Genomic DNA, 9,952 nt, shown 5'->3' with positions numbered 1-9,952 from the left:
TAATATCTTTATCCATGCCCAGACTCACATAAACAAATATATAGGATATGGATACTGTCATATATTTTTGTCCTAAAATGGGAGATTATGACTCCATTTCAGTCCCTTTATCCCTGAAAAACACATAATTAAGTGGAGTTAGTTTTAATTGTTTGTTTGTTATGAGGAGAAGTATCTTTCAGTTCAAGGCAATCTTCCAGAGTTGTAGCTTCAAGTTTGAAATTAATTCTTATTCTTTTGACACAAAAATAAGAATCAAATGCATTAAATAGTTTCCCCCAATCATCACATGTTTTCATCATAACATGAGACAATAACTTCAATGAGAAAAGATTATTTGCTATCAACAAGCCTTTTTAACATCTTATTTTCCTTTATTCCTCTTAAGAGTAAAGTGCCTATTTTGGACACTAATCTTTCAAAGTCCCTATAAGGGAGGGAAATTTTATGTTATAATAAATGATAAATTATGCAAAATATTTAAACTTATCCAATGTTCCACTTTGATATTTGAATTTCTCTCTTAGAACACCAGCAATGCTATTAAAATAATTCTTACCGCTCTGGCTCAGCCTCACGCAGGGTTGGCCCTCCTTGCTCCCAGCTCCAGCTCCACCATGGCTCCCAAAGGCAGCTCCAAACAGCAGTCCAAGGAGGACCTGTTCCTTCAGGATTTCAATCACAAACTCTCAGCCAAGTCCTCTGCACTCTTCTTTGAGAACACCTTCATCGTGTCTGTCATCACCATCTGGTTGCATTGGCAAATTTGGCATAAGGATCTTATTCAGTCTGCTGTTCTGTAAGCACTTACTTGGTAGCCTTTGCCTACAAAAATATGAAATTTATACTCAAGCACAAAGTTACACAGAAGAGGGAAGATGCTGTTTCCAAAGAAGTGATTCAAAAACTTTCTGAAGCTGATAATAGAAAGATGTCTCAGAAGGAAAAAGATGAAAGAATCTTGTGGAAGATGAATGAAGTTGCTGATTATGAAGCTACAACGTTTTCCATCTTCTATAACAATACCCTATTCCTTGTCTTGGTCATATTTGCATCCTTTTTTATATTGAAGAACTTCAATCCCACAGTAAACTATATTCTGTCTATAAGTGCTTCATCAGGTCTCATAACCTTCTTATCTACTGGCTCCAAATATACCATGTCAGCTTCACCCTTGCCTTTGTATCTATGGGTGGTCTGTGGTGTATGGAAAAGTAGCTGGGTGGTTGGGATGGGAAACATATAAAATGTTCTTACAATATGGAGCTTGAGGGTGTGAGAGACCCAACAAAATGTAATTCAATATTTGCTTATTGGCTCTTTTGACAAACTGTTGAAATTATATGAATTAAAAGGGAAACTCAGAGTACTAGAACATTTATTAAGAAGGCAAATGTGTCTGGCAATGTGCTATAATCAGAAGAGGATAAAATAACCTGCTTCCTTGATCTGTCAGAGGTCACAGTAACCTGGACTAAACTGTTAGTATTTGTTATAGTAGCAAGAAGTTAATAGCTGGTTCTGTATGTTCCAAGCACAATATTACAACTTTTTAAAAATAAATATTTTATTGATTTTTTAAGAGAGGAAAGGAGAGGGATAGAGAGCTAGAAACATTGATGAAAGAGAAACATTGACCAGTTGCCTCCTGCACAACCCCCACTGGGGATGTGCCGGCAAACAATGTACATGTCCTTGACCGGAATTGAATCTGGGACCTTTCAGTCTGCAGACCGACACTCTAACCACTGAGCCAAACCAGTTTTAGCAATATTACAACTTTTTTGGAACCATAGATATCAAAGTGAATTCTCTTTCCTCCCACTCCCCTTGCCTGGAGGATGGGATTGAACTGCATGTTTACAAATCTCTGCATATGTGATGGTCTGGAGAATAGGGTAGTAGTTGTGGACAATCAGGTTATCAATAAAGGGCAGTTGGAGGTGATAAACCCAGCAGGGGAGGGAAGTTGGGAGGGACCAGGCCAGTAGGGGAGAGCAGTTGGGGGGTACCAGGCCTGCAGGGGAGGGTAGTTAGGGGTGACCAGGGTTGTAGAGGAGGGCAGTTAGGGGCAATCGGTTGACAGGGGAAGCAGATAGGCATCAATCAGGCTGGTAGGGGAGTGGTTAGGGTGTGATCAAGCTGGCAGGCAGAAGCAGTTAGGGACAATCAGGAAGGCAGGCAGGTGAGCAGTTGGGAGTCAGCAGTCCTGGATTGTGAGAGGGATATCTGACAATCCTAAACAGATTGGGTCTAAACAGGCAGTCAGATATAACCTCAAGGGGTCTCAGATTGGAGAGGTTGCAAGCTGGGTTGAGGAACACCATGAATTTCATGCACCAGGCCTCTAGTTTATATACAGAATAATGTTTCTAAATTTAAAAAGTTTGAGGGCTCCAAGATGGTGGCTGACAGTATGGCAGTGAAGGAGAAAGTGTGAGTGAGGGACAGTTATATTGTGAAGGTCTATTGAGGGCTGGTGGACCAGGCTCCCCTAGCTGGATAGCCTCTCCTACTGCTGTGATCTCTCCCAGGGCATCCAGTTCTGCCACAGAGACTGTGCCATCTTGAAGGGGAGTGAAGTTGTGACTGGGAGCCTAGCCTCACCTTTATCCAGGGAAACCTCAGACACCGCTTTGCTGAAGCCTGCCATGTTCTGTACACTGGTGCTCAGCACACATCATAGGAAGTGATTAAACTCCTGGTTGAACAATTTTCATATAAGGCTTTTATTATATTGGATATATATTTTAATATACACATTTTATTATTTTTTAATTATTATTATTTTTATTGAGTATTTTGTGTGTTTTTTTTTCTTATACACTCATTCTCTATCTACCTCCTTTATACTGAACTGTGGCCATTTCAACATTCATTCAATTTCTTTATCTTACGTTCTGGAAATAAGCTCTGCCTCTTTGGATTCAGTTCCCCCTCCCTTTTTTTTTCCTGGGTGTTTTCTTCATTTTTTGGTTTAATTATCGGTTTTGTGTTTTCTCCACATATAAGTATATCTTTTTCTTCTCTCTCTCTCTCTCTCTCTCTCTCTCTCTCTCTCTCTCTCTCTCTCTCTCTCTCTCTCTCTCTCCCCTTCTTTTTTCTCCTTTTTCTTTTCCTTATTACCTTTTTTCATTTTTTCACTCTTTTTTCTCTCCTAATTCTCTTTTCTCTTGTGGTAACCTTTATTTAGGGTTATAGGTGTCACAAAAACATTCATGTTTTGTTCCCTCTGTGTCATATCTTGATGAGTTTATTTTGGGCCTTTAGGTCAATGTGGTAGAGAGTGAGCCACATAACCAGACACCCTGAGAGGACCAAAAATTAGGAGACAAATAAATAGCTAGCATAGGAAATAAATGGAAGAATCTACAGAAAAGGAATTTTAAAAATGTAGGTAAGCACTTTGTCAGAGAAAGCATTCAAAATAATCGTCATAAGGAAGCTGGAAAGAATTGAAGACCAATTCAACAACATGTGTAAAATTAAAGAGGAAATGAAGAAGAACTAAGAAGAAATAAAAAATGACATAGCTTCAATAAAGATTACAATATAAAGCATCAACAGTAGACTGTAAAAATTTGAGGACCACATCAGTAAGCTAGAAGATAAGGTAGGAAAAAACACCCAAACAAAACAGCAACTGGGGAAAAAAAAGAAGAAAAAAAAAAGAAAAAAGAAAGAGAAAAAAAACCTTAAAAAGCAGGAGGAGAGTCTAAGGGAACTCTGGTACAACATAAATGAAAAAAAAAAAAAAATATATATATATATATATATATATATATATATATATATATATATATATATTATAATAGGTGTGGCAGAAGGAGAGGAAAGTGAGCAGAAATAGAAAACCTGTTTGAAGATATAATAACAGAAAACTTTGCTGATATTGATAAGAAAAAACTGACATATGTCCAAGAAGCTCACAGAGTTCCAAACAAAATGAGCCAAAAGACTACCACCTGGACACATCATAATTAAATTGGCAAACACAAATGACAAAGTAAGAATCTTAAAGGCTGCCAGAGAGAGACAGAGAGTTACATATAAGGTATTTCTCATAAAAAGCATTCTGGTAACAAATGACAATGAAAACACAACAATCCAAAATCTATGGGACATAGTGAAAGCAGTCATGAGAGGAAAGTTCATAGCTCTACAGGCCAACCTTAAAAAACAAGAAAAAATGGAAACAAATGATCTAACCCTACAACTCTAAGAAAGAGAAAGAGAGCAACAAGAAAAGCCCAGAATAAGCACAAGGAAGGAAATAATAAAGATCAGAGTGAAAATAAACGACATAGACAAAAAACAAAAAGAAAAATACAAAAGATAAATAAAACCTAGAGCTGGTTTTTCTGAAAGGATAAACTAGATGAACCTCTAGTCAGGCTCATCAAGAAGCAAAGACATAGGACCCAAATAAAGAAAATCAGAAATAAAAGAGGTGAAGTAACAACAGACCCACAAAAATACAAATGATTATGAAAAAATACTATGAACAGCTTTGTTCCAACAAACTGGGGAACTTAGAAGTAATGGTCATCCTATATACTAAAAGCCCATTGATGGCAGAATGACCAGAATGGCCAGAATGACCAGAGACCAGAAACACCATGGACCCTGGCTCAGCCTGGCCCCATCCTCCAACAAGTGCTTAGTGGTGAGTAGACAGGCAGGTGAGTTTTTAGAGGTGATGAGGCAGGCAAGCAGAGCCCCACAATGGATGCCTCAAAGATCGAGACCTAGACCACCAGCCAATACATGCTAGAGTGACACTTGGCTGGGTTGGGAGGTGCTTGCAGTGGTGGATGCTGCAGGGTGGGGCTGGTGCCACAGTGGCTTCTGAGCAGGTATGACACCTGCATCCTGACCCAAGCTCATGGATCCTTGCCTTCTCCCGTAGCTTCTGAAGGGCTGGACTACCACTCCTCATGCTATGATACCTGGGAAGGTCCCAGACCCTACCATGACTATAGGCTCTCTGCCAGGGCTTTGCCCTCTGACCAGAAGAGCTGAAATAGCTTAAATCCATAACATTTGGGGACATGATCGCCCCTTTGCACTTCCTGGAAGTGAAACTGGGCAAAAGAACTCAACCTGTGAAAAGTGAGCTAGACAAGGAAGAGGAGTGGAGGAAAAGGCACCAGGAAAAGAACAAAATGGGGCGGTCCAATGCTGGAACAAGAAGAAGGAGTGGACAGAGTTTCTGCAGCAGGACTATGAGTGGCTGGAGCTCATGAATGGGAAGCTGAAAATCCAGATGGAGGAGCTAAAGCAGGAGCAGCAGGAGCTCATCCTGATGCTCAACTGGCATTGCCCCACCTGCATCGTCAGGACTGACAGCATTATTACCCCTGAATCAGAAGGCAACCCTCTGTTGGAGCAGCTGGAGAAGAAGTGACCATGGGGTGGGAGGAGGCAGAGGAGCAGGAGGAAATGAGGTGAAGGAGGAGGAGGAAGGTCCCAGAGGGCTCTTCCTTGCTGCATGAAAAACTCTTCAATGAGGCTCAGCACAGCCAGCATATGTCAGGCTTTTTTGTGAGTGGAACTCATTTCAGCCACACGAGGGTAAGAAACCCAGGCTGATAAAACCCAGGACTGAGCACTGAGACCAAAGTGTTGAGGGGGGTCTTGTTCTGCTTGGGACCAAGCTTTCAGGAGGCAGGTCAGAGGCTCTGAGATGGAAAGATGCCCAACCAGAAAGCTGTGGGCACTTCTCTGGCCTCTCCACCAGGGCACCCACCCAAAGGATTTCTGAGCATCCAAGAAAAGCCATGAGTTACAACCAAAATTAGACTGAGTATGAAACTCAGAGTGAAACTGAAATCTGCCTTCCCCCAGCCCTGACCCTGATCCTGATGCAAGGCTGGAGAAGGGCACAGTGCCAGGATTTGCTGCACCCACCCACTGTGGTCCAGCTCAGTCCTGCCTGAAGTGGCAGCCTGCCCGCACCCTTACTGGCCCTGTTGAAGTTGCTGTGGGCACAAGGCCTGAAGATAATTTGACATATTAACTTGATATGGAATACATACTAATAACTGTAATTTGGAATTTTTAAGGTCTATCACAAACTTGAACATATGCAAGTTATTCAATAGATATAATAGTTTCAGATAAATATTTTATTGTACTGCCATTATCTTATCAAATTATTTAAAATATTAATTGATGCTCAATGTACATTAGTGAATAATTATATTTATGTAAGCTTAACTTTCAGATAGAAAACAGTATAAAACATCTAAAGCTGAATCTGAAGCATGTTTCAGATTTTTAGGCTTCAATGGAAAGGTCAAGAGCTCAAAATTGTTTCAGCCAAGTTCCAATTATTTTTGCATATATCATCATACTTTTAGTATTATATGTTTAGCATTATATTTTTCACAAAATGAGAAAGCCATCTCTGCATTTTCTATTTTTTTATACAAAGGATCATCTCCTGATTTGGATTGTTATCAATTGATAGCCTTAACTTCACTGTTATATAAGATGATGGAAGAAATAATTTATCATATTCTGTCATTCTTTCTAGAGAAGAATCAACTTCTTCCTCAGTATTATAGTGGCTTTCAGGCAAATCAATCAAACATAGATTATGTCATAAGACTGTCTTCTGATGTTAATAAAGAATTCTGTAATAAAAAATGTTTATGTATTTTATTTATATAGAGTGAAAAACTTTAATAGCCTGTTTAAAAAGAACTATAATACCTATATTTTCTGATAATATAATTTAAAATTTTTAGCTGTATGATTTTCTTTGTAAAGTATAAATATTTGAATATACCAACATGTTTTTTTTCTCATTGATTTTAGAAAATTATCTAAGAAAATTTATATTTAGGAAATATGAAGAAATATTGTTATGCTGCATTTTGGACATTTTCTTATAGATAATACAGTATATTTATTCATATGCTTTTTTTTTCTTGAGGCATGCTCATACAATACTGATATTACTCTTAAAAATGGGAAATTTATAATATATCATTCAATTTTAGAACTTGTCACATAAAGCAATTTCTCTTGTAATTTTATTTAAAAATGTGATTATATTGCAGTCTAAAATTTTTTGAGAAGAAAAAAATGACATATTAATTTCTATGATAATACCAAACATTATATCAAATGTAGACTCTTTTCTGGTTAGATGTTCTATAAAGTGAGTAATTCAAACTTTCTACAGATATTTTCAGGCCAACTATAATTTATCACATCCACATGACTAATGATAAGGAAAGAATGACATTTACTATATAATTGAAATATTTATGAATATGACTAAATAATGACTTATCTTGGCATCATTATATTTAGCTTTGTATTTGAACAATGCATGTCTTAAGTATAAATAGAAGCATCAGGAATTTTTTATGAAATAAATAATAAATTATATTTTCTATTGCGTAATAGTTATTTAATTATTGTACATGGGTTAAACATTTAATTCTGTGCTGGAATTGGATTGATATGTTTAATTCTATTGAATGTTAAGCTATTTTGATAGTCTAAAAAGTGAAAAGTGAACCATTAGGATCCTTACCTCAAAAAATAGCAAGAGGAACTATATTTGCAAAATATTATTTCATGGAAGTAGAAGACAAAAAAAAATGTCTAAAAATATACAGTCACACCATGTTTAACAGTCACATCCATAAATTATATACAATATTGAGATTTTAATTTTTCCTGTTTTTGTTTATATCTATGGCTTCACAACTAGATTCAGATGGTAAAACTGAAAATTACCTGACTATATATCACCTATTAAATCATAATTTAAATGATCAGTAAGATAATTGTACCTAATAATAACTGAAATATTTTTAAAATTCACTTATTTTTAAGCTGCAGCAAATAGGGCTAATCTGATGCACTGTTCAATACTATTGAATTATAGCTAGTTCTATTATGTATTGTTTATTTATATGCAGTTAACCAGGTTATTTTTCATTTTAGCTTATTTTTCTCTTTGAGTACCACAAATAGCATTGTTTTCCTCAGAGAGTCATCCAACAGGAGTTAAGGTTTTAAAGTCAGTTAACTTGTTAGATTACTTTTCAGGATATACTGGTGAGTTATTTCATGTCCTTATGGGACTGAATTAGATTACTAAAATACAACCTTTACAATCTATCACTTTTTCAGGTCTTTTAAGTGCCATTGATATCATCCTGAAAATTTCAATCACCACAGTGAGGATTGGCTTTGGAAATTATTGATGTCTATAATATGGTAATATGTCAAAGCAACAATGTCATTTTTGTGTGGTTTCCAGTTTGTGTAGGGATTAAAAGAAATGAAGTAGGAGATAAAGCAGTCAAAAAGGCTTTGTAAAATCATTCGGGAATAGAAAATATTTAATGATTTTAAAAGGAATATAATTTATTACAAAACAAGGAACAGATGCCAAATGATTTAACTAAGCAATGAGAATTAAGCATATTTACATAAGTACAAAGTATTATAGAAATTTATTATATTGGTCAGACTTGTTTCTCAAAATATCAAGTATTATTTTGTGAGGATCCAAATATTGTAAGTACTATTAACAGTTTTGTTTAATGGGCTGCTTTATAGTCACATTTTTTTTCTAATTGAAGCAGCATGGACTTGTAATCAGATTGTATATTATTTTATTTTTCCAACAGTTGAACATATAATCATGAGCTCATAGAACATTTAATAGAATAAATAGCAGCCATAAACAATAGATGGAGTATAAATATAATTAATAAATGACATTATTTTACAATAGCTTCCAGAATATTATTGACTTAGAAATGCTAATTATTTGAACAATGTACACCTAGCTATAATTAAAATATAGCTCTTTTGTTCCCCAGAAATCCTAAAATTACTAGAATGAAGCAAATTATTCATTTGAACAATGATTAGACTATTTTAAAGTCCTGTAATTTACAGTTTTCTAAGTAAAGCAAATGGATTGTTTCAACTGGTTGTTCTGGAGCTATATATATATATATATATATATATATATATATATATATATATATATATTACCCAGTGGCCCAGTGAATGAAATTTGTGCAGGGTGGGGGTGGGGGAGTGTCCCCTCAGACCAGCTTGCACCCTCTCCAATCTGGGACCCCTTTGGGGATGTGTGACTGCTGGTTTAAGTTCGATCCTAAATTGGGCCTAAACTGGCAGTCAGACATCCCTCTCTAAACTGGCAGTCAGACATCCCTCTTGCAATCCAAGACCACTGGCTCATAACTGCTCACCTGCCAGCCTGCCTGATCGCCCCTAACCACTCTGCCTGCAGACTTGATTGCCCCCAACTGTCTCCCTTACCAGCCATCTAGCCCACAACTGCCCTGCCCCCCTGCTGGCCTGATTGCCCCTAATTGTCTCTGCCTCGACCTGCCACCATGTCTTTGTCCAGAAGGATGTCCGGAAGGTCTCCTGGTCTAATTAGCATATTACCCTTTTATTAGTATACATTACTAGTATACATACACACACACACACACACGCTAATCCTACCATTGCTGCAGCTGGTGCTAACATTACTACTATAACCCTTTCCTTATGTTTCCTCTAGTCTCCATCCTCATTTATTTACTTATTTATCAATCAATCCTACCAGCGTCTGTGATTTATACTCCATTGAAATTCTTTGTAGTGCCTTCCTGGCTCTTAACAGCAAAGAATAGAAGATACTAACTAGCATTAACTGAGCATTAATCACATGCCAAGAATTGTTCAAATGTTGTAATATATCCTATTATTACCCCCATTTTATAGCTGAAGAAATTTAAGATCAGGGATGTTAATTTATTTTCTGATTCATAGTTGGAACCAAATTCATAGTTCAATAAGCTTAACTAATGCAATCAACTCTATTTCTTCTTTTAGTATGCGTTAATTTAATAGGATACTTTTGGGTCTTGGAGTGAGAGAAAAGAGGAATATAGGGTTCTAT

At 36.6% G+C, this 9,952-nt stretch overlaps 1 pseudogene; it reads left to right on the top strand.

The window, feature by feature from the left end:
* The first annotated feature begins 565 nt into the window (after nucleotides 1-565).
* Nucleotides 566-1,275, top strand: LOC118720101 (annotated as a pseudogene).
* Nucleotides 1,276-9,952: the final 8,677 nt, after the last annotated feature.

The sequence above is a fragment of the Pipistrellus kuhlii genome, unplaced genomic scaffold (assembly GCF_014108245.1).
Source record: "Pipistrellus kuhlii isolate mPipKuh1 unplaced genomic scaffold, mPipKuh1.p scaffold_m20_p_16, whole genome shotgun sequence".
NCBI lineage: Eukaryota > Metazoa > Chordata > Mammalia > Chiroptera > Vespertilionidae > Pipistrellus > Pipistrellus kuhlii.
The sequence above is the reverse complement of the archived record's forward strand: the minus strand, read 5'-3'. Positions and strand labels throughout refer to the sequence as shown.